Here is a 23,167-nt window from a genome sequence, read left to right on the forward strand (position 1 = left end):
GATTTCCAGCCCTGTGCCGGTGTTTGTCTTTATTACATCTCTTGTCACTCTTCCGTGGGTCCCGGGAGGTGATCAGCGGGGGGGGGGGGGGAGGTTGATAATTTGCTGCCAATTAGCGGGACCAGGACAGACCCGGTGAGCTCCGCGATGCAGCGCGGCCTCGGGATGCTTTTTTCCTCCGCCGTGGGTCTGAACCTGCCCGGAGCTGCTGCAAAACCTTCAGCCGCCTGCGTGGGATGTTCCTTAAAAATAAAGGCACTCCGGGAGCTGCTCTTTCCCCCCAAAACAGCGTTGAGACTCATGCTGGGTTGTGTTCCTGCTGTTTAAGGGGTGACTCTCTTGTTAGTTGATGACATGTCTGCGGTAGGAAATTAATAGGAAAAGGCTTAAATTAATCAAGGGAGGTCGATAGGAGATGCTAACGAGTGCTTGCCCTTCCCTGGGGCTGCCAGGAGGCAGCTCCGCGCCCGGGCGGCCTCCGCGGGCGCCTTGACTGGAGGCCGGAGGTGCAGGGCAGGCATAAACCCTGTGATTTAGGTGAGGAGAAAGCAATGAAATAATTGCAAAGCTGTTAAACAACACCCTGAGGCGAAGGCGGCGGGCGCCGAACCCCGCTGCACCTTCCCAGCGCTCCTGCTGCACCTTCCCAGCGCTCCGTTGTATTTGCATAAGCTCCTGATCGTGGTTCCTTGTGGCCCTGCAAAACCCTCTGATAAAAACGGTAAAATATATTAAAAAAATGCTTTTTGGGGACGCCTTGGGCTCTGCCGTCCTGTCCCGGGCTCTCAGCGCCTCGTGGCTCTGCCATCACTTTGAAATCCCGAGCGTGCGGCCTCGTGGCTCACCACGTCGTTCCCCGGGCCCGGGGATTTGCAAGAGGTTTGCCAACGCTGGTATAAAAATCAGGAGATGTCAGCATGTTTGTATTTTAAAATCGACCCCACAGAGGAATCCCGTGGGGACACACGTGCTGGCTGGGGATGGGCGGGGGGGGCCACGTGTGGGATCGGGGCCAATACTTAGCATTTCCATCACTCCCAGCATATTTTCTCATACTTGGCTGGCATTGGAGACACTTCTTTTAGCTGAAGATCAGAAAACTCTGGAAAAAAAGCACCCCCACCCCCCGAGCAATTCGTTCTCCCCCAGCTTTCGTTTCACAGTTCGTCTTTCTTTCTGGCTGTAATGTCTGCTGGGGTTTCTGGCTTCCTAAAGAAAAGGTGGAAAAAAAAAAAAAAAAGGAAAAAAAGAAGAAAGCAGGAGTTTAATAATAGATCAGAAATGAGATTAAGCAGTAAGTCAGCCCTGCCCTGCCCTCTCCCTTCCCAAAAAGCAACTGAAAGAAATTGCAAATCGCCTGGAAAGAGGGGAGTGGAAACGGCAAAGATGAAACCTGATGTGAAGGATGGATGAGGTGTTTATATTTTATTTAACAACTGTGTGCTGCCGCCCTCCCCTGGATTTCTGTTTGAGGTGAATAAAAGAGCAGGGCTGAACTGGGATGGGGAATCGAGCCCTGCAGGTGAACGCCCGGAGCTCTGTGTGCTCCTGGAGGTGGCCTCCAAAAACCACGAGGCCTTGCAAGGTGCAGTTTGCCTCCGATGGTGCTCGGACCACGTTCTCTCAGGGGTTATTAGTCACCGGCAAAACCAGAGAGGGCCTTTCGGCGTGTCTCAGCCTGGAAGGGCGTTGGATGGAGGCTCGCACCTGATGAGACACGAATCTCCTGGAAGGGAGGCTCAGGCCTGGCACCAGGCGCTGAGGCCGCCAACCCCGGGCTTGTTGGTGTTGGCTGCGAATCCTCCGGCTCCTCTGGCGCTCGATTTTGGTGAGGCTGTTGTCGCAGGCCAGGCGGGATGGCCTCGGCTTCTTCGCCAGCCCATGGAAAAGCTTGGGAAATGCGGTTCGCAGGGAGCTGCTGTCCTGCTGGCTCGGCCCGAAGGTCTTCAGAGGCAGCGTGGGCATCAGGTAGGGCTCAAGTGAGCCTCGCTGGAAGGGTTCCTATGCGGTCTTGGCTGGAGACAGGATAGCAGACCTTTAGTCTGACCCAACCTTGCTGTTCCTACCACCTTGTTTACACCCACAGTGAATAAAATACCAAAAGGGATACGAGGCACAACCGGTCCCCTCCAGCATCATCCTTGTCCAACACAACACAGCCCAACCCGGGTCATGCCGTGGGGATAAAGACCCAGCTGCAGGCTTTTTGGGCCTAAATAGGCCACTTCTAGGTGCACACAGTCTTGTAGCCCCATGCTTCTGGAGAAGGAGAGAGGCTGGGGAGCTTCATCCATCTCAGCTGCGGGTGGTAAGGACGTGGCAGGAGGCGAATGCAAGCGGCAGTCCCACGCGGGGGGCTGGCACATGGGGCTGGGGATGTTCACTGAGGGCTGCCAGAGCAGGAGAAGAGGCAAAAGCTGCCTGCCTGCTGGAAAGCACCGCTCCCACGTGTTATTAGCAGCCTCTCAGGTCTTAATTTGTCTTCTTTGTCACCACCTTGGGCTCAGCTCGGTGCTTTAGGAGTTGGAGGAGAATCTATTTCATTGCCCGCTGGGCTGCTGCTCTTGTCTGTTCTCCAAAAGGAAGCAAACCAGATGTGCCAGAGTTTAAATTCAGGGGGAAGAAAATCCAGAGCTTGGAAACAGCCCCTTTTCTCAACAAGGAAGTGTTTTTGCCGTCCACCTTTTCCTGAGGCTGAATGGGTGTGAAGTGCAGGGAGAAGACGGGGCACGGTTGCCTTTGCTGTATTTTCAATGTATTCCAAAAGCAGGGCAGTTGGGATTTCTTTTCAAGTTGCTTTGCCAACTTTGGGTGGAGAAAAAGAGCTGAAAACCTTGCCTTGGTGGATGTGGGATGGAGGCAGGGATTATTTTATTTACCTGTTTATACTGGTGATGCCCCGAGGCAAAACAGCGAAGCCGGGGCCGCGCTGCCCGCTGTGTAGGGCTTTGAAGAGCGCTCTCCCCCCAGATCCTTTTTCCCGGCACCGACAAGATGAGCACCAAAGATCTGTGATTGAGTCAGCAATGCAGATGCCATCAAACGGCTGCTTTATTCCAGCGCATGAATCAGAGCACAGCAGTGGCAGAGCCTCATATCCTGCGTCTCCTGATAACAATGCGGTTACCTCTGAGGAAACAAAACGCGGAGAGATCCCAAAACGCGGAGAGATCCCATTATCCCGCCTCTTTAGGGCACCTATAACTCATTGGCACCAGTGGTCCTTATTTTATTGCAACTCTTGCAATAGCAGGTATGGGTTATTTTATTTTTTAAATCCTACGTCCTGGAGTTAAAATGTATTTTTTAAATACTTGTGGAAGTGATCCAGCATGTGCATACGCACTCGGACATATACGAGGGGATAAATAGGACTGTTTGCTGGAGCACAAGCAACTGGTGTTAACCCCTGTCCGACCAGTAAGAGCAGCGCGTGCCACCAGCATGGGTGCCGACTGCTCACCCTACAGGCCTTTTTAATGCTGCGTGCATCGTGTTCTTGGGGAGGAAGGGGGATTAGCTTCATATGGCCTTAAAATTATTCGTTTGCCTCCAAACTCATCTTAATTTCCAGGCTTTTCTCTCCTTCGGTTCACTTGGAAAGTTTTATGCAGGGGTGAAGCCCTTTATCCCCAGACGTTTTCTGCTTCTCCCTCGCAAGGCTTTTCCATCCCCAAACACCGGGGTTTTGACGGCACGGACCGCAGCCAGAGCAGCGACAGCGTTTCCTTCTATTGTTCTGGTTCCCCCCGCGACGTCCACGCGCTGCCGCTGGCTTTTGCATCAGCAGCCTCCCTTCTGCTGCTCCCCGGGGCCCGTCTGTGTCCTGTTCCTCCCGTTGTCCCACTTCTGCACCCGGCTGTGGTGGGACGGCCAGGCATGCGACGGCGCGGTTTATATCCCTCAAACCAGACGAAATGGTGACATTTCGCAAAGAGCTGGCTGGATTGTTCCCTAGTGGCAGAGAGGAATTGTTTAAAAGACAGTTGTGCTGCTCTGGCGGCGGTGGGGGTGCGAAAGGACAATTTCTCCCAAATCCCTCTTTTGGAGGAGCTTGCTCGTTCCTTGGGATTTTTTAACCAGCGACTGCAGAATTTGGTGGGGGGTAAAAACCGTTTCCGTGGTTCCCCATCCGTAGATTTAAGGGAGAGCTAGTTCAAATGCTACATCAGAAATCGCGCGGCAGAAATGCGGAGACTAGACATTAAATAATTAGCAGATTGCACAATGAAGTGCTGGAAGGTTTCGCACATGACACCAACCTCTTTCGATCCAGCTGAAGCTCTGCAGAGATCTGTGTGAAAGTTCTGTGCAGCCAGGCTGGAGAAGGCTTTGCTCCCTTCTGAGCCTTTTTAAGGAGAAGAAAACGGGAAGGAAAAATCATGTTGCGTCCCCAAAGACTTTGTATTCTCTAAAGCTCAAGCGTGGGAGCTCTAAGGTTCCTCCTATTTTACAGTGTTTGTATGTGCTGGGAGAAAATGATCTAAATTAATTGTTATCTTTTCTCTGCTTCCCACATCTTCAAAGCGCTGCCATCCAGCCAAGCTGCCTCCTATCAAATCAGGAACGTGAAAAAAGAAAAAACCTTCCAGACTGTGACCGAAGATGAGAAATGTTGCTCCCCAGGGGTCCGTGTCCCTGAGGGCTGCATGGTACGAGCTTTGGGCCGTGAGATGATGAATGCAAGTCCACAGTTGCTCGTTCGTGCTCCAGCAAAGGTGTGCTTTGGGTGTAGGTATGTCCAGCACTAGAGCTGAGCTCTCTTCAGCTCCTATGTGAACGTCCTCCACTTTTTCTGCTGCAGTTAAAAACAATCGGAGGGCTGCTGGTGTTTTGAACAACCTTGCCCACCTAGGAAATTATGAGCTTGGATTTGTTCAATCGAATATTCCAAAGATTAAGAGTGAAAATAGCTGAGCTTGTCAGCCCCAAGGAATTGTGTTGCAGCCTGGGCTCAGATCCATCACCTGGAATCGGGAGGCTCTGGCAGGGTATTCTTCATCCCTCAGCAGAAGGCATCGCAGCGAGATCATTTAACTGTAATTCATCAATTTACCAAGCCACTTGATTAAGTGGGGGTTGGAGAGAGGCTGAAGGGAGCGCGTCTGCCTGTTGTAAGGCATCTCTGGCCACCTGAGGACTTTTTGGCTCGTGTGTCCGTTGCCTTTCAAGTCTCCGGGAAAGCCCATCAGGAGGAGAGCCCAGCAAAACTTATTCACAGTGGTGGTGAAATGAGAGGAGTTGAAGAAATAAAGGAATTCATGTGTTTGAGCTTTTCCTCTGCATGCTACAGCCTCAGCACCCCTTAATCATAGTCTGAAGAGATCCTGGAGATGTTGGAGTGGACATCTGCAAAAAAAAGGGACTTAAGTAAGTTAGGGGGTTCTTTATGAATGTGGCATTTTGGAAATTCCCTTATTCCGTAGTACATCCGAGTACTGATTTTTCTGGGTGCCCGTGCCAAAACCTGTAGGTTGTTTCTGTGGGTGATCTCTGCTCGGAGCCACGGCGGCACTCCCCTTGTTTTGCCCTTACGATCAACATCCACGTTGTTTTCTTACCAGATTAGACTCAGCCTCATCCAAAGTTACCAGGCGTGTGCGTTTGCGCCACCCCAATAACTTCAGAGCCTGCCAGAGTATTTCAGTCAGCCCTGATGAAGAGATGCAGGTCTGCAAGGGTAATTAAGGCTGCACAGGATGATGACAAACAGGCCCGAGGGGCAGCCCGGGTACCTGCGGAGCCTCGGGGAGAGGAACAGCTCCAGCTTGTGAGAGCAGATCCCTGGCAGTGCCCACGAGGGACCATGGTGGTCTGTATTGAGAGGAAAACACGTTCTTCGTTTAAATGTGGTGGTGGTTCGGGCAGAAGTGGCTCTGGAAGAAGCTGGCTGTGCCAGGGAGCTGTGCGGCTCTGCGGGATGCATGGCCGCTCGCCTGCCTCCTGGGGAATCGCAGCGAAGGACTTCGGCCAGCCAGGGACGCGAGATGGCGAGCGGGTCCTTCTATATGGGCTCCTTGCAAGTCCTATTGTTTCCTTTCAACAAAAGCGAGAGGAAAAATGAGAATTCATTTGATTTTAATAATAAAATACCTCCAAGGAGATGAAGCAGAAGAAACTGTTAACAAGAGGAATAGCTGGAGATTAAAAACAAATCGTCTCTTGCACGCACACGCACGCATCCAGGCGCCTTCTCCTCACATAACATGGGAAAACTAAATTGAAAATGAGCCTCTACAAATTGTCAGGAAAGGGGGAGGAAAAAAAAAAAAAAGAGGATGAGTCAGCTCTAATCCTGCCTATCTGAACCAAGGGGAAGCCTGCCTGGTGCTCATGATGGATTTTTGCAGAGAAGATAACGCATCAGACTGATGACAGCCCGTAGGAAATACTGCGAGCGGCCCGAAAATTGCTGGTGGGTACTTGAATGTCACCGACTGCACCGAATGAATTGTAGGGCTGAGTCGCAACAATTTCCCTAAAGCTGTGCGTATTAGCATACAAATACCGAGGAAGCGCAATCTCTGAATTTTTTATCTGCTTCGGCTCGAGAGGCAGACAGGCGTATTACCGACGTGTCATCCATTTGAATCAATTGTCAGCGCTGCGTCTGTGGAGAGAATGCATCGGGGTTTATTGATAATGTTATTAAGGTGCTTAAAAACACGAGTGTGTCGGGTTTATTCTCCCTTCAGTAACATATTGTTGTTTCTAGCACTTTTAAAAAATATTTTTCCAGTTCTGGTCTCCTCCGGAGATCTCTGCTGAGCGGGGCATTAGTAATGGAGATGCTCTGTACTTCCACGTTGCCTTTCCTCCAAGAGTTCGTTATAAGCCTGACCTTGTTCTGTAGTTTTCTTGAAAATTTTGAGGCAATTCCATTTGCTAGAGGAAAAGCTGAGGTATGGAGCGATTCTGGGAATCTTCCCAGGGTGGTACCAAAGGTGGAGATGAGAGTTTTAGGACTGTGATTTACCGACGCTCTGATGAGTAGGTTCTGCTGTTCGTGTGTGTTGCTGTTGGGTTTCTTTTGCCCTGGTTAAACCACATCAGCTGAAATGCAAGTTAGGGGCCAAAACTTCCTGTTGATCTCCGCTGTACTATCACTGCATCCGCTTCGTTTCCTCTGCTGCTCTGCCCATCGCTGCCTGTGCAGAGGAGATACAACAGCAGTCTCACACCCACTTGAGAAGTAATTCTATAAATTAAGGGATTCGGGGTGTTGGGGGAAATATTTTAGGTAGTAGGTGTCTCCAGGAAATGCAAAGGAAATTCAGCCGTGTGATAGAGAGCAGTGACTGGGAGCCCAGCATTTCTGCCTTGTGCTCGTCTGTTTTTTAAAATTCCCTTTTAGGAGCTGTGGCAGATGACTTCAGCATTTTGCCTCTCTTTCCATCTTTAAGCAGTTCCTGCACCTACGGAGGTGGTTGTGAGGATTAGTCACTGGTTTCACAGCCCTTTGAAGAAGGAGAGTGGTGTATAACAGCTCCGTGGCTATTAATGGTACGGCTTACTATGAGAATTTTTTACAGCTGAGCTTAGATACGCCAGGAGGGAGCCCCAGCAAGCTGAAACGGGCATCGCTTCGCTGTTCTCACCCCGGCTGCTCCATCCAGGTGATGGCAGCGGGTTGTCTGCCCTCAATACCTGGCTTGTGGGCTGCGGCAGGAGCCCTCCCTCTCCTTGCTCCTGGTACACGTCCTCCCCTGGCCCCCGGCCACAGCGTCCGCCAAGTTGAAATCTGGCTCTGGGCTTTTGGCTCCTTTCCTTCTACGTGTTTTCAATTTTGTTGGCTTTAACAGATCCCGGTGGCATCTTTTTATGATGCGCTATATTCAGCTTCTTCTATTCCTTCTAGTACAGTAACACTCCTGAAGTTCAACCTATTTTTTTAATTAAAAAAAAAAAAAGGACAAAATGTAGTATTGTTCTGTTACACTGGGAGAAAAGGATTTTGAGAAAGAAGCGTTTTTCTTATTCCTGAGCTGGACTCGATGGTCCTTGTGGGTCCCTTCCAACTCGGAATACTTTATGATTCTGTGGTCTTTAAATTGGAATGACTTTAAAACTCCACACAGTGGTTTTGGTGGAACATTCCTGTAGCTGCAAGAGCAAATTACTGGTTTTTCTTGCTCTCCAGGGAGCCAGTATTGGTATTGATTAAACACGTGCATTGCCACCTGTTGGACAATCTCAGAGTTTCTGATGAGCTCCTTGAGTGCCTTGCTCTTCAGACCTGAAAATTCAACTGCCCAGTGCTTACCAGAGTGCATCAGGTATGGTCTGCATCCTCTCCAATGCCGTGAGCATGCTTCCACAGGCATTTTCGGCAGGACTGACATTGGCAGAAGCAGTCGTGTGCTCCCCTTCCACCTCTGCTCACTGGTGTTGCTCTTCCTTCCATCTGCTCACGACACAGGTGGTGGGCAAATTGAGCTGTGGGAGCAATCTGGGTTAAAAGAAGACATTTAATGAAAGAGGTTTTGCCACATTCCTTTTACTTTAGGATCATCTTGTCCTTTGCATGAGAATAGAAATTAATTTTGTTTCAAGTTCTGAAAACCTGAAGACATGCTGAATAGATAAAATTGTTTCTATATATAGGCTGCAGAATTCCTTTGTACAATGAAACAGTTTGTTTTCATTTAAACCATGTATTCAGCACATTTAGCTTAATTTTATTTAACTACAAATTTTACATGCCATTTTCCTACGCTCTAATTGTTTTTTTTTAATTGTGACATAAATCCTAAGTACAATTAAAAAGTCAGGCTAGTCATTAAGAAACTTCATTTACCATTTTTAACATAAAACGTGTGAACTTGCATACTTTATTAATTTATACAAATGCCCAGCTGAGAAAGTAGGACAGCTCTCCAGTTAGCCAAAGGCCTGATTTACAGAGAAATAGCCCTTTGTTGTTCTTTTTCAGCAAAAGGCAGCCCTTGGTAAGGAAAAAAAAAAAGACTAAAAATACAAAGCAGGACAGTTTAAATCAATCACTTAGAACTGAACTATTTTCTCTGGTTTGCATCAATAAATCCTGTAGTCACGGGAGAAGAGGTAGGGTGGTTGAAAAAGGATTGTCGGGCAAGTTAGCAGCAGCGATCCTCAAGGTCTGGTCTCAAGACCGCTGTTAATTAATGTATTAACAAATGGAATAGCAGAAACTAATGGTATTTGAAGAGGTCATCAAAATAGGAAAAATGGGATATAGCATAAAAAAAAAATATGGGATATAACATAAAAAGAATGAATGAGTTCAGGACTGTTTGTGTTAAGGGAACATAGTGCAAGCTCGGATGCAAAGTAGGGTTTCCTATATGGGAACTGGACCGTATAGGATAGGATAACTGTGATGTACCGATTCCAAGGATACATACCGGGATCACGTTTGTCATCCAAATTATTTCCACTAGGGATAATGAAATGTGAAGGCCACTGCAGAAGGTGTTAGTGAGGTATTGTTTAAAACGTACTCTGTACTCCTTGGCCGCGCAGGGGAGGGTGTCTGCTGGAAATGATCTGGAGAACAGGGCAGCTGCTTCACAACCCCATTAGGGGAGCTGGGATGGTAAGCCAGTGACAAAAAAAGGCAGAGAAAAATGATACTCCTTCTCTATAAATACACTCCCATAAACACCAGAGAGGGAGAAGAGATATTTAAGTTAAATGACAATTCAGGCACAAGAACAAACAGCTCTGAATATGTTAAGGCTGGAAATGAGCAGAATGCCTCAAACCAAGTGAGGCTCTTGAATAGCCTTCTAATGGGAATTGTGTAACGGGCTAAAAACCTGATTACTGTGAAGATGGAGCCTGATAAATGTATTAATGGCATTATGCGATGGCGTTGACTTCAGCATTAAGGGATCAGGCTCAGGATTTCCGTCCCGCACTTTTGCAAATATACTTAAGGATCCTGCAGGTGAGAGAAAAAAAGCTAGAAAGTTTTTGTTTAAAAAAATATTTGCAAAATGATTCAACTTTGAGTTGGTTTCTCCGTTTCTAATGCACTAATAATAGAACTGAGTGAGCTGTGGAAAGAAGAAAGTATCCTTTCTGCCCTGCAAAAAAGCACAGTTGGCAACTGTTTCCCTATTTTAGTGGTCGATTTTGGCAGCAGGCCTGTCGTGCTTAGATATTTATATAAATATATATACATATATATATATATGTATATTTTCCAATTTAAATCATTTTGGTACCTTATAGTAAATTTAGGCCTTGAAATAGATTGTGCTTAAAAAGATGACATTTATTATTATTTAACTTTGTAATGATGCTTTCTAAAAAACCTGCAGCACTTAGTGCTCACTAGAGTTTCTTATTGATCTCGTCGTTCTCTTTATTGATTCCCATTTCCCCCCTCTACCAATAATTCCCCAGATTTCTTGCCGCTTTGCTAAAATCCCAATAAATAAGATCTAATGCCTTTTTGGCCAAAGAGCCCCCTTATTTTATCGAAGGCAGGTGCCAAGTTATTTTAGCACAACATAACTTTGATCTGGTGGCGCGTTTTACACTCCGTATTTCCATGCCTTTTATGTTTCCATTCAAACTCTGTCCTTGAGGCTTGTGTGCGGCTGATGCCATGGCTTCCCCGAGTGCTGCTTTCTCTAGTCCTTCGTCCCCAAACGGGGAAATTCTGCGTGGAGCCCTCTGCAATTTGCAAGGACCCCTGGCTGGAGGGGGCTGGCATTGATGGTGTGCCGCGTTGTTACAGCTGAGAGCACCCAATGTGCACATGGGCACTCAAACACAGGCTGGGGAGGTTCGTTCCAGCTTACAAAGATTTCTAAATTTTAGCTCAGGTGTTGTGCAGACCTGGTTGAAATGCTGCTGTCCTGTGCTGCCGTGGCTGAGCGGTGGTGCAGCTCATTTAATAAGTCTGGGGGCTTGAGCGTGGCTCTCCCTAATCGCCTGCGTGTTCTCCTGGCATTCCCATGCGTGCTTTTTATTCGGCTCCTCCATTCAGGATGCAAATGGCAGATGGTTTTTGTTCTTTGGTTTCAAGACCTCGTTGGAGCCTTTCAGCTGTGCAGCCCGGTCAGCTTCACAAACCAGTTAATTACCTCAACTTCCCTTTATGAAACCAAAAACCTCGCAGACCTCCTTTGATTTTGCTTAAACCGAACCAATTTGTGGAAAGGAGGCTTGAACTGAGTGATCACAAGCAGCTCTTATTATCACATCCTCGCTATTTGCCAAAAGTCCGCGGCAGCATCACCTCCTGTTTGTTCAACGCCTATTTTGTGGGGAAGTCTGTCAGCTCTTACATCGCAGGGCCCCGCTGTTAGTATTTGTTCTTCCTTCTATATCTGGAATTTAAGGCTCCCTTATCAGCCAATTCCTAGGAGTATTTCTTTCTCGTCATTTTAAAAGGCTCTCTGCACACATCCAAACCTGACGGTGGGGTCTCCAGTGGACCTCTAACACGATCCCGGTAGACAGCCTTTTGCAGCCTTTTCCCCAAGTGACTTTAATCCGGACTGATCGTTTCATGCGTGCTATCGCTTTGGATTTCCAGCAAACCCAGCTGATTCACTCAGCTGCACAGCGTTGTCCCAAAACATTATTTAAGCAGAGTTTTGGGATCGCACGTTTTGGGTTACACGTGTAGTGTGCACACTCAGGTCTGGCTTTGCTTTGGGGTTTTGAGGTGTTTTTTGTGTTTTTCACCATGTGTATGTGTTTACTGGCCTTCTTGAACATATTCTGACTATAATTTCTAACAGATCTTTTTCTAACGGTCATGTAGGAAGTATTATCTCCAGTTTCCACTGTGGCAGCTGAACCCGGGGACAAATGAAGCAGCTGGCTTAAGCACGCGGGTCTGCGCCAGCGGAGTCTCGGTTCCTGGAGTTTTCTGTCTCTTGAAGCACTCTCGGCAATCTGGCAGGTTGTCAAAGCCCCTCAAATTGTGCGTACTCGAGGGTGAGCTGAAGTGCTGGAAACTCGTGGCCTCGAGTCTGGTTGCTTGATGCAACAGAGCACACGCTTAAAATGATGCTTTTGTACTTTACCGAGGAGGGGCTGAGCGACTTGTTTTGCAGTCGCTTTTAATTTGAGTTTAAATACTGCTGAATGCTTAATTAAAAAAGTGCTTTTGGTAGACGAGAGGGTAATGCACAAGCTCCGCTGCAGTTACGGCATGTAGGTGGTTAGGGATTCTGCTAGATACGAACGAAACGATTGCTTCTTGTTAACTCCTGTTTAAATATAGTTCAAATTACGGAATATTTAGTAGAACAGAATAAGCCGTGGCTTGCCAGCTTTTTCATACCAGTAGTTACCAGATGCTTCTGTATTTATAACCTCGCCATCTGTTCCAGGGTGGAGTTTGGGGGTAGTCTAGGTATTTGGATGTGTCTTCTTTCTTGGGTGTCTCTGGAAAACTTCAAAGCATCTGTTCTGAGATGAAGGGAAGCATGGTTAGCTGTAGTGGTTAAAGAATTCACGGGAATTCTACAGAAATGCGGCAGAGCCCTTGGCACAGCAGGGCTCAGGCGCTGAAGGAGCCTTGACCAAGGGATTTTGTCACAATCGTAGCTGAGATCCAGCGTGGTCTTTGCTTGGCTGTCACCAGACTGGGTTGCTGCTTCCTGCTTCGAAACCCATCTTTATTAATAGTCACTGAAATTTCCAGGAGCATTGTGATATGAACATCTCTTAACGTGCTTTTTTAAAAATTTCTGTAGATAAATTTTATTTAGACACAGATATTTTTTTTTTGATGCTGGGTGACTCATCTATTTCTTTTAGAGTGATAAGAGCTAAGTCTAGATAAAAAGAGAAACGAGCGTAGCATGTTCAGGCAAATTTGCTCTCCCTGCTGCACATCCCACAAGGGCCGAGGTGTGGATAGGAGAGGAATAACCCTTTGTAGGACAGATAAAGGAGCTCAGCAGGTTATTTAGTCTTGGAGTTATTTAGTACAAATTTAGTCTGGGAGTTATTCAGTACAATAAACTCCTGTGCCATGAACCCACCTGTTTATTGGCTTGTGTGGAGCACCTTTCTTCTCTGGGTACCACCGTCACACAGGCTGCTGGGAGTAACAACTTGCTGTTAATTCACCTGGTTAGGCTTGATTCACACACTCTGACTGAGTCGTGACTCTGAATGACTCAAAGCATTTCATTTTTTTAGGTAGCCGTAAAAAAGGCAAAGGAAATCAGGGCTAGGTCCACAAAATTGCTGTGGAATTGCTGGGAGTGGTTATGGGCACGTGGGGCAGGAAGACAACACCCTCCGCCTTCATCCTTGCACACCATTGAGCTCCACCAAAGCCTGGAGGGACTCGTCATACGGAATTTGGTTTGCCGGTAGTTTTGGGGACGGGCAAACCCACGTTTTGGTCAATAAACTACTTGTGAAAAATACTCACCCAGTGCTAGTAACAGCTTTCAGTCGCTAATGATCTGGGACACGCTGGGGGAGGAGGGAAAGCTGCATGTCTCATTACCCATCCTCTGAGCCATCTGGTCTCTCACGGTTTATTTGTAACCACCGTCCTAATCTCTCCTAACTTCATTGTTGCTGAAATATGAAAATTGCCCTTTTAGGCCTTGGGGTTCTCGTGAAGATAATAACATAGCGTGGTTATGTAGGGGTTTCTAAACAAAGCATAATGCAGTCATTTAATGAATTTATCTAGAATGTTTGCTCTTAATAAAATGTGTGGCGGTGCAACTCGACATACTCTGAGTGTGATCCATAATACTACGCCTTAAAACAAAACCTTCTACCCCATTTCTTGACTCGATTTTTCTTTCTTTCAAGTAGCTATGTAAAATGGGCCTTCATTAACAAGGGAACGGACATTTCTTTTCCTCACACCTTTTTACTACCAGGCAGTGTCCTCTAGCAGCCCAGCATCTTGCTGAAAGCTTTCCCTGCGTTTATAGACTTACTTTCTCCTGCCATCGTGATCCGCTTTCCCTGTGCAGGACGCTGGGAGTTCCTTGTCCTTGCTCTTCGGATTCCAGCTGGAGCTGTGCTGGGTCCAAGCCTGCATTAGTATTTGGGAGGAAAAAGTCTTTGCACTTTATGTCCATGTGTCCATTCTTATGCTAATTTTTCCCTTTTTTTATTGTTTATTATTACTATTCCAGTATTATTCGGGTTCTCGCTGAGTTTCCCTACATGCTCTAGCCCTTGCTTTGCTTTATGCCCAGCAGTAGGGTGTATTGTTGAAGTACTTCTTGTGCCCATGGAGTCTTCAACATAACATGCTTTATTTAAACGTTGCCTACCCCTGAAATGCAGCTACTTACACTGCAAAGCCTGGCAACTGCTTCAGCAGCATAAGCAGGACCAGGCCACTACTTTTAGGACATAAAGTAAGGGGAAAAAAAATCCATGTCCACTAAAAGCTGCAGGGGAGATTGTAAATCGTCAGAATGTAACTACCTAAACTGGAGTTTGGCCAGTATTCCAGATTTCCTCTCTTGTGAAGTGTGCCGTGCGTTATCTGATGGACAAAAGCGGACAGAGGCTCAGCAGGCTTGAAAATTTAGGTTTGCTATGTAGGTGTAGTTGTTCCATAGGGGCTGAGAGATGTTTATTACCTGTTTAGCACCTACAGCACCCTGGGGGCTAACAAGTGACTGAATCCTATGAAATCTGATGGGAATGTCTGAGGTTAAGAGTGCGGTCTATATCCACAAAACTCATGAAATCCACAGATGTTCAGGTTTTGGTGCTGTCTCCTGTGGAAGGGAGGAGAAAGAAGTTAAAAAAAAGGTTTACCAAAAGGCCCATAAGTAGGGAAAGGATGAAAGTTCAGGGTCCTCCCCTCCGACTGTTGTTCTCTTGAGGATCAACGGATGTTTTTCTGAGGTTTATTCCAGGCCATGGAAGCGTGCCATGGATCTGTGTGTTGGCTGGCTCTGAAACTCCTTAATACCTGCTTGAAATGACTCGATGTAATTTATAGCACAGAGGAAACATCGGTGTGTTGGATGCGAGAACCACAAGTGGGATGAGAGGGGGAATTTGGTGAAGGTAAGGGAAAGAGGTCAAGTGGGGACTACTGAAATAGAGAAAAAGAGGACACAAAGGAGTGGTGGCATCCACTGTATTAAATTGCAGCTGCCAACTGTAGAGCTACTTAAAAGGTAACACAAGGGAGATTGCCAGCATGAAATTATACACAGGTGTCTAAACAAGTTGTTCTGTGAGCAGAGGGAATAATGAAGCCAGTTTTTCTTAGATTTTGGCTTTACCCTATAGCCTCTGATGGACAGTATTTCTTACCTCTCCTGGGGTGCGTGCCAGCACAGACCCTCACCACATTTCCTCTGCTAGGAAAGGAGTCATGCAACTTATATTTGTTTAAACTGTTATTCATCGCAGCTTATAGACTGCCTATTAGAATCCATTTCTGAGGTAATACCTTACGTGTGCTCTTGGATATAGTGTATGAGCAGGCTGTAAGAAAACAAAAGCCTTGATAGCAGAAAGGGTGGGAAGTGAGGTTGTTTGAACACGATAATATTTCTGTTGGGATACACGTAAGGCAGCTGAGGAGTTTTAGCTTGATGGGAGGGAAACGGAAAACTCCCCTTTTATGCTGAGCTCCTATTGCATTGGAATAAGAAGGGGTCAGTACATGGAGAAGGGGTTTAAATCTGAAACTGCCTACATCAATGTAATGTGCAGCAGCCTTGAGACTACTTTGAAGGAAGGATTTGCCATGCTGGCTGCTGTTCCTGAGAGCTTGTTTACTTTTGGGAGTCGGGATAAGAATTGGTCTCTCGCCTTGTGTCCTGACATACAAGTTCTCCAACTGTATTTCTTCCTCAGCCAGGCCCTGAAGGGATTTATTGTCACCTTGCATCCTCAAGCAGAACTCCAGGTAGAGCAGGATGGACAGCGTCTCCTCATGTCATGGCAGGTGTCGGTACACGAGTGTGCTGGGACAACACGGCTGTGTCCAGCAATTTGGGTGATAACCTTGCCTTTATACTGGGCAATGCCTTAATAATCTGTCTTCTTTTTCCTGGAATATATAAAATATTGTTTGTGAGATCCTTTGAACATGCAGTACCTACGCCTGCCCTTTTGTACACACGTTCCCTGTTCGTGAGATTTCCTTCTGTATTCTTTAACAACATGTAGACCTGCTCTCCCGCTCACCCCCTATGGTTTTTTCATCTTGGTATAAAAGTTAGTTTCTTTACACATGTGTTAAATGACTGTTAAAAAGTGCAGAGCAGTGGAAAAGTGGTTTCTTGCAGCTTTCAAGTGCTCATGTTTTATTAAAGCTGAGATTCCTGGAGACACACTACAGTTGCCACCCTATGCACTCCTATGGAGATAAAACCTCGTTTCTTCTGTCGCATTCTTTAGTCCCCCAAAAGTTGTCAGTTTGGGTGCTGTGGGGTGAGACTTGATTCCAACAGATAGGATTGCCTCTCAAGGGGCCCCAATATATACGCAAAATTAAAGTGCATAAAATAATAAAAAGTACTGAAGCTCCGTTTGGCTTGGCTTTCTTGTAAGATGATAACTGGCACCATCACTTGCCTTTTTTCTCCCCTTTATTTCCTCACCGATTTTTTTTTTTCTAATTCTTTTGCTTCAGTCACCATCTTTTGGTATGTTTGGTACTTGTCAGCCTACATTTTACATAGCTGCTCTTACTTAACAGCATTAATGCTGTTGTCAGCGTAAATGCTGTTTAGTCAGAAAAGAAAGGTTAAAACCACGAATGACGTTTTACACCACTATAGTATTTAAACCTCTTTTGTCCAGATTGAATCATAATTTGTGATATTAATACAAACTGTCCAGATTGGACCTTGATGTAACTTGGTAATGAAAGGAAATCGGTGGTGATGGTGTAGTACCAGTAAGCAGGGTCTGTAATCACTTTTACATCTCTGTATCAGCATCCCAGCATATACTTATTTTCACAGGCCCTTTTACCAGAAACCACCTGAATATATCTCCAGGGGGTTGATGGCAACCTTTGCAGTCCCAGTGGAGGTTTGACCACAGAGCCGAGGGGTGACTGAGCTCCATGGGTGCACCTTCTGCCTCTCAGGGCTGCCGGGGCACAGCTGGGGGCTGCTAGGGCACAACTGGGGGCTGCTAGGGCACAGCTGGTGGCTTACTGGGGCACAACTGGTGGCTATTGGGGTACAGTGTGTAGCTGCTGGGACACAGCTGGTGGCTACTTAGGTACAATGGGCGGCTGCTGGGGCACAACTGGGGGCTTGTGGGGCACAGCTAGTGGCTACTTAGATACAACTGGTGGCTATTGGGGTAGAGTGGGTAGCTTCACGGGCACAACTGGGGGCTACTGGGGCACAACTGGGCGTTACCAGGGCACAACTGGGGGCTGCTAGGGCACAGCTGGTGGCTTACTGGGACACAACTGGTGGCTATTGGGGTACAGTGTGTAGCTGCTGGGGCACAACTGGGGGCTACTGGGACACAGCTGGTGGCTACTTAGGTACAATGGGTGGCTGCTGGGGCACAACTGGGGGCTTGTGGGGCACAGCTGGTGGCTACTTAGATACAATGGGTGGCTACTGGGGCACAACTGGTGGCTATTGGGGTAGAGTGGGTAGCTTCAGGGGCACAACTGCGGGCTACTGGGGCACAGCTGATGGCTACTGGGACACAAATGGGGCGGCGGGGGCCGAGCTAGGCGCTGACAGGACCCGGGTCGCTGACAGGACCCCAGCCCCTCACGGCGTCCCCTCGCGCCCACCTTTAGGCGGGAAAAGCGCCTGGGCGCAGCGCGCATGCGCAATGGCCAGCGCCCACCTCAGGGGAGGGAGGGAGGCGCCGCTCCGCCCCCTCCACCATTTAAAGGGCCAGCGCTCCGCCTCGGCCGGCCGCCCCGCTCGGCGCCGGCAGCGGGCGGCTGTGGAGCGGGCGGGAGCTCTCCGGCCTCGGGCACTTCGCCTTGTGACGGAGCGGAGCCGGGACGCTTCGGCAATTCTCGGTAGTTTCCGGAGCGGCCTCCTCCTTCGCGTTTCTTGCTCCCTAAAGCCCTTCGGCAAGTTCCGTCAGCGCTTCGGCTATCTCCGCTCGCCCTTCGGCTCAGTCCGCTAAGTTCCGCCGCCACTTCGGCAACTTCCGCCGGTCCGGTCGGAAATGGCCGAAGACGTGAGGGAGCCGGCGGTCTAAGGGGAGAAGCCCGGCCGGCCGCTCGGAACGAACCAACTGCGCGCCGACGGCGGGGGGGGCCGGGGGGGGGGAGCGGGGCAGGGCAGGGCGGGGGCAAAGCGAGACAGGGGCCGCGGCTCCCCCCCCCCCGCCGGCCCCGCGGCTCCGCCGGGAGGGCGCAGCGAGGGCGCCGAGAGGTAGGCTGGACTGTACCACGTACCGGCGGGCGGGGGGGTGTTGATCCCCCCCATGGCGGGGCAGGACGTGTGAGGGGAGTGGTAGAGTCCGGGGGCACGGCCCCTGAGGGCTTTTATTTTTTTGGGGGGGGGGGGGGGGGGGGGGGGAGAGGGGTATCCTTGGTTTTTTTAATTATTTTTAAGTGTTATTTTTCCAGCTGTTCTCCCCTAAAACGTAGGGGTCTCTCCCTAATAAAAAATCCTGCTGAATAGTGGAATTAAAATAAATTAGTGGAATTAAACTACATTAATGTCGGTTAACGTGTTACCGCCGCCTGCGTGACACCCAGTTGTGCTGGTCCCCAAGGAAACAGTTTTGTCTGAAGGGGCCAGAAGTGGTTAAATTAGTATTAAATTAGTATTAAAGATTCAGTAAAGCACAGTGTCCGTCAGAGAGGTGCTGCTCCGCTGCCGCGTTGTCAAAATTCGTAGCTCATGTGGGCCGGTGGCCTCATCAGGTAGTTTGGCTTGAAAATCGCTGGTTTCTGTGCCATGAGGCCATTTAATCTGTAAAAAAAGTGGAGATTAAATAAGTCTGTTTCCTGAAGTGGGTGTCACATTCAGGCAACTATCTGTTTTGGGGGAGAAATCTGCGTGTGTGAGGTGCCAGAGTCTATCACACGCATCACAGGCGTGTTTTGATCAGTGTTTGTCATGTGTCTGAGGTACTGTGTCACGTGGAACGTGTTTTGTACGTTGTCACGCTTCATCAAGCGATGAATAATCCTAAAACCTCCTTCTATTAATCACAAATGGACTGCAGTGTGATTATGTGGGGGTGGGAGAAGTGTTTTCCCCTCACAAATCCCCTAACTTCACGTGCCACACACGGGTCCTGGTGTTACGTGTGGCTTTACCCGTATTCAGATACGACTTTGTGATGTTTCTTTTCAGGTTTTTCTTTCCAGAAATCAGACTTTGCATTGGTTCAGTTCAGTGTTAAGAGATATCGGAGCAGGGGTAATTGACTGCCTTCATTTGAGCCTGGTACAGCCAAATTCCTCTGGCAGCATGGCTGTGGTACTGACAGCCCTCAAACTTCTCGCTGTCTTTTTGCAGAAGGGAAGTCCAAAATAGTTTTCTGAAGTTCTCTAATTTTGCAAGCGGAGACTGTTAGCTCTCGTGTTTGTTTGCACGTGAGGACGGCTTTTGGCAGTTGTTAAATCAGAGCAAAAGCAGCAGATACAGAAAACAAGAAAAACGTGGTTGTTGGACTGCTGTGGTTTAGGCTGTTTCTCAATGATAAACTGCAAAATTGGAAGGCTGTTCTTGTGCCGCTAAGGTGGGATGGGAGAGATCATTGTCTTCCGTGCAATGTTTGTAGCGTGGATCTCTGGGACTGTTCAGACAAGGATTTAAATGGTGTTGACGCGTTCCCAGGGCTTGCTTGCACACAGGAAGCCAGGCACCATCTTGAGTCTGTTTTCCACGACTATTAAGTTTTGAAATCCCATGATAATGTTAAATTTTTCCTCCTTGCTCTTTGACTGCTGTCACCCATCCCAGCTGCCTTGCCTGTTTTCCCAGGGCATTCCTTTTCCTTCCCACAACGATTTCACTGGGGTGGGAAGTGCAGCTAACCGCATGCGCCGGCTGTTTGAAGGCAAGATCACAGCAGTCAAATACGGATTGGCTCCTAGTCCAGAGGCAACCTTTCTGCTTTGGAAACCCCCCAGGAAAACAGAAGTGGAAGGGACCTCCCAATCATTGGATCCAGTCTCAACAGCAGATTGGTTTTCCTGGTGCTTGTTGTCTCCCTTCCCTACCCGTTACCTGTGCTAAATACCCCTCTTCGGCTCAGGAATAGACTGAACATTGTGAAGCAGTTTCTAATGCTGAGATTTTAACCCAGGTTGGATTTTTTGCTGTTACTTTAACGAATTAATTCTAACCCAGGTTGGGATCCTTATGTCCTAACCACCTAGCAAGCAAAATACGTGTGGTTTTTATGTTTCCTTGAGAAAAAGACAAGTGATATTCATATGCACGCCTAAGCATGTGACAATTTATGGCAGGTAGGAATCTCTTTGCTAGTATGCAGGGGTAGCGTTCACGTGGGATTTGGGATATGCAGCTGGGATGTCCAGCTGTCTCATACAACCCATGCTGATGCTGGCTGGGCTGAGTACGCCTGCAGTGCTGTGGTTGCAATTTAGACGTATCCTCAAAAGCGGAGCCCACAGTTTTTTCTCCTTGGAGAAGACTTTAAAGTACTGTTTACCGGTGATTGCCGTGGTTGAGTTGGCTCCTGCAGCCTAGACGTCTGATTCTCAGATGCAAATCAGGTGGATGTTGGTGGATGCTGCCTGCGAAGAGGTGCAAAGCCAATTTGAGGTTTTGGGGCTTGTTAGGAAGGATGAAGACAGAAGCATGTACAGCTCCGTGGCTCACAGCTCATCGATCCCTGCGTTGCCCGGGTGTAGGAAGCCTTGAATGCTGGCCAACCAGGTAAATTGATGTCAGTACACAGCAGTTGCAGGCCCGGTTTTGAAGGGCAAATCGAACTCCCATTTTTCTTAGATCATTGCTATTAGTTAATTAATGCCCGTTACCAGCGAGAGCAGTTCAGAGGTCTGACTAATCTGTCACAAATGGTTTTTTGAAAGCATGTTTTGTAGCTTGACTTGCTGGACAATCCCTGCAAGATTATTCTAATTATAAAGAAAGTTCCAATATCTTTATATATATGTATTTATTTATTGATATTTATTTATATATATATATATATAAAGTGCATAGGTGTGCTGTGCTCCCTCTGCTGGCATTTGCCCCCCTCCGACTCATGGTGACTGGCAGTAGGTTTCTCAAGGCTGTGTTGATACGTGCAGTTGAAACTGTGAAATGGCCTTTCTCTTGTTAACGAAATTGATTGAAATACAGAGAATTGAGACTCATAAATCAAGAAAATTAACGTTTTCTGCCCCTCTGGGGGGAGGGAACCCTAAGACTCCCACTAGGGACTACAGATTATCTGTTGGTTTGATGTCAAAGCTCCCTGGGAAACTTGTGAAGTGGTTTTAATTAGTCTCAGGACTTCTGCCCATCCTACCAGTTTCTTTAAAGGTTGGGATCTCGTTGCATGGAGTCGGGTGTGCATGTTTTTTTTTCTGCCTATCCCGTGCCCTTCCTTCCCCTTCCGTGAGTTTTGACGCATGAAGAAACTGGCTGTCATTTTTCTACAGATGCAAACGACCGCCTGAAAGCAGAACGTGGGATTAACCCATGAACGTAGGAAACCCTCTTAGGCTTCTTCTAATACGAAATCCTAAATAACCTTTCCCGCTGTATAGGTAACGCTTCTTTTTTTTTTTTTTTCTGCAGAGTTTCCAGCTGGTTAGCCTTTTCCCTGCCTTGTTCCATAAAATGCTTCTCTTCCCGATTCAGGATACTTACAGGTGTCTTCCCGTCCGACATTCTTCTCGGGGATGCTGGCAGTGCAGGTAGCCTGCGGATTGATCCCGCTCCTGTTGCATCTTGCTAAGAGTGCTGCTGTGCTCACGAGCTTGTTCTGACACCTGGCTCTGTAGGATGAGCTTTGTGCCAGCCTTTTCGTGCTGCACGAAGGGATTGTGGAGCTACGTGTGTCATCTCGATTCCGCGCCAGTGTTTTGGTCATCTATGAACTCGTTTGAAAGTGGATTCGATTTATTTGAACGCCGAAATGTCATTGAGTAGGACATAAGTTGTTCCACGCATCTGTTGCCTTCCTTAGGGGACGCTTTATGGCAGGTCGAGTACTTTCTAAGTCCAGTCAAACAGATGATGGGTTTGTCTGGCAACTTGTGGGTCTGTTCAGCCTGGAGAAGAGAAGGCTGAGAGGGGATCTCAGCAATGTCTATAAATACCTGAGGTGTGGGAGGCAGAGGGACTTGGCCGACCTCTTTTCAGTGGTCTGTGGGGACAGGACAAGGGGCAACGGCCACAAAATGGAGCCCAGGCAGTTCCGCACCACCATGCGAAAGAACTTCTTCCCGGTGAGGGTGACGGAGCACTGGGACAGGCTGCCCAGGGAGGTTGTGGGGTCTCCTTCTCTGGAGACATTCAAGGCCCGTCTGGACGCCTGCCTGGGCAGCCTGCTCTAGGGAACTGCTTTGGCAGGGGGGTTGGACCCGATGGTCTCTGGAGGCCCCTTCCAACCCCTACAACTCTGTGCTTCTGTGATTAGTGTAGAAATGGGGTCCTTTGCTTATATTAAGGCAATTAAAACCATCAACACCCTCCATTATGTGGTCCCATCAACACGTCTCAGTTCTCCGGTGCGAAGGCGTGCTTTGCTTTTCCCTGTCCTCGAGCGCCTCGGGATGAAATCTGTACGCGTCTTTCGGCGTTTCTATTCCGGGCAGGAGGAAGTCGTTATATCACAGGCCTGCTCCGTAGGCACGCGGTGGGAAGCGCCGTGTTCGGGATCGTGTTGGCAGAGGGCTGCTGCCACGCGGATGACGCCCGGGAAAGGTCGGCGTGGAAGTGCTGGAGCTTGTGACGAGAAGAGCTGCCAAGCAAGTGGGGGAGCCTCGGAGCCTAAATTTGCAGAGCGGTGGCGTGAGCTGCTCCCTGGATTTCTTTTAAGGGCTCGGTGAAGTCTAAGCAGAGCTGGCCTGAACTCGCTAGGGAAACTTGCAAGGTTCTGTGCGTAAAGAGGCCGAAATCCTGTGGTATCGGTGAAGTAGTAACATCAAAGCCGTGGTGTGTAACCAGCAGGTGGGCAGGAGGCAGGGCAATGTAATTCTTCTCTTCCTCATTTAGAGGGAAGCTGCTGGCCGGAGATAACACGCGGGGCGGGCGCCCACCGACTCCCAGAAATGCAC

The 23,167-nt window shown here is 48.2% G+C and overlaps 1 protein-coding gene across 13 annotated transcripts in view; it reads left to right on the forward strand.

Moving 5' to 3' along the window:
• The window catches only part of EXTL3 (exostosin like glycosyltransferase 3), a 130,418-nt gene that overhangs the window by 2,354 nt on the left and 104,897 nt on the right, over positions 1-23,167 (forward strand). For 5 of the 13 annotated variants that reach the window (XM_040554182.1, XM_040554188.1, XM_040554166.1 and 2 more), the window contains exon 1: positions 18,088-18,323. The exons of 4 other annotated variants lie outside the window; for them this stretch is intronic. The gene's annotated coding sequence lies outside the window, so the exon portion shown is untranslated. Of the gene's footprint in view, positions 1-16,925; positions 17,017-17,796; positions 17,963-18,087; positions 18,324-23,167 lie in introns of those variants that run through there. 4 more of the 13 variants (XM_040554171.1, XM_040554186.1, XM_040554170.1 and 1 more) reach the window with 4 other exon arrangements.

Source organism: Cygnus olor, chromosome 3 (genome assembly GCF_009769625.2).
Source record: "Cygnus olor isolate bCygOlo1 chromosome 3, bCygOlo1.pri.v2, whole genome shotgun sequence".
NCBI classification, from domain to species: domain Eukaryota; kingdom Metazoa; phylum Chordata; class Aves; order Anseriformes; family Anatidae; genus Cygnus; species Cygnus olor.